Raw genomic sequence first — 1,984 nt, 5'->3', positions numbered from 1 at the left:
GTTTGATGTTACGTACATTATTAACGTTACAGAATCCACATATTCCTGCCAGTTTTAATATCTATTTTGTAATCAACAAGTGTGTAACCCCGGTCAAAGTTTGACACTTCTCTGGCCATTATCTCCGTAACCGTTCAACTTTGGACATAGGTGTTTTGGGTTATATCGGCATACTTTAACATAAGGAACACCCTCCCAAAGTTTGGCACATTCCTCCTGGGACACCCTGTATATATATATATATAAACAAACACACTATATACTATGACTTCATTTTCCCACTACTTCCCATCTTTGTGCAACCTTGTTGATGTAGTAATATTCACATATCTTTGTTTCTATATTATACAGCACCACATGTTTCGGCCTAACTGGCCATCATTGGGTGTATAAAGTGTTGAGTTGAAGGCACCTGCTTCTCTATTATGATGTTTCATTTTTCATTTTTGATGAAAATGCTTCAGAATACCGTATTTACGCGTGTATAGGCCGCAGCACAATTTTCACACAAATTATAGAAAAAATAATTTTCTTGGAATATTATTTCAAGAGTAGAACACCCTGTATTACTAATTATGAATATAATTTTTTTTAAATGAAGTGTGATTTCGAATATTTCGAATATAAGCCACACCCCAGTTTTCCTCTTGAATTTTTGGCAGAAAATGTGCGCCCTATACATGCGTAAATACGGTATTCTAGGTTACCTTGCTGTTATGCACATGCCTGGTGTATGTGTAATCAGTGCTTGAAGCGGAATGAAAATAGAACCGGGATGCCATCCCACAACATCCCGCCCCACCTCAAGCCATGGGTATTGTACATTGCATTTACTGCCAAAGAAGTAACGGGATGCTTTTAAGCCATTTAGAAAAGAACCGGGATGCCATCCCGCTGCATCCTGCCCCACCTCAAGCCCTGTGTGTAATATGTAATGGGTTATATTGGTATTTTATTTATAAGCTATATACTTATGTATATTTTGTCTCTGTATTTTTGATGTTATGCTTCTTGTTGGTTTGCTGGTTTATCCTTTTTGTTCTGTGTTTCTGCAGAAGCAGAATCTTGTTTGCCACTGGAAGTCAGCCATCGTGGTCATTTGTGGTATTTCTGTAAAGGTGGGTCTGTCGTTATGTATGTAGGGCACGTATGCTGCTAGCTCGTGTTCATTTCCGACAGTGCTCTGATATTGGGTTATGTGTGTCAATGTTTGCATCATTCATTTGCAAGTTATTTTTGCTGTTCTTGTATATGTGGTATTTCTCCAGTGTTTAGGTGTTTACCTTTTCTGTGCTCTTATAATGCCCACAGCACCAGTAATGGTTTTGCATTTATGTCCTGTGTTTAATACGTGGTTTGAGTATCTTAAATTACCACATCCTACTACTACTGATGATAGTCAGTCAGGCCAAAACATGTAGTTATATAATAAAGAAATGAAGATGTGAACATTTATATACTGCTGCATTTTCTAGGTAACGCGACAAGAAAATTTGTGGATTTCGGATTTGACAAATATGTTTATGGGACTATCACTCAGTTACACTATTGCAATTATTCTCCTATAACACCCTTTTAGACAAAGTGACCTTACTGGCCCGTCGTCTCACTGCGTGGTTCTTCAATGTTTATACTTGCACTGCTATGCCTGGTTAAGAGTTTTCGTTCTTTGAAGCTCGACTGACTCCTGCTCTAGTCGAAGATGGATGGTTTTCTGCTCTAGTCGAAGCTGGACTGTTATATCCTACACTCAGGCTGAATACAGAACACCTTGTCGAAGGGTTCATATTCACTGCTGTCATGCAACTGCCTCATACAATTCATTACTTGGGCATTTCTAGCCTCTTTGTAATGGTGGAAACCCCACTGTAAGGCTTTCATGTTGTTTAAGCCATTTCCTAGGCAACGGGCTGCTTATATTGCATTGCCTAGGAACTGGCAGCCGTTCACCAGCGATGAATGTCTTATAGTCTGGCCTTCCTGG

This window comes from Cryptotermes secundus, unplaced genomic scaffold (assembly GCF_002891405.2).
Source record: "Cryptotermes secundus unplaced genomic scaffold, Csec_1.0 scaffold8366, whole genome shotgun sequence".
In the NCBI taxonomy this organism is placed as follows: domain Eukaryota; kingdom Metazoa; phylum Arthropoda; class Insecta; order Blattodea; family Kalotermitidae; genus Cryptotermes; species Cryptotermes secundus.
Note: the sequence above shows the minus strand (reverse complement) of the source record.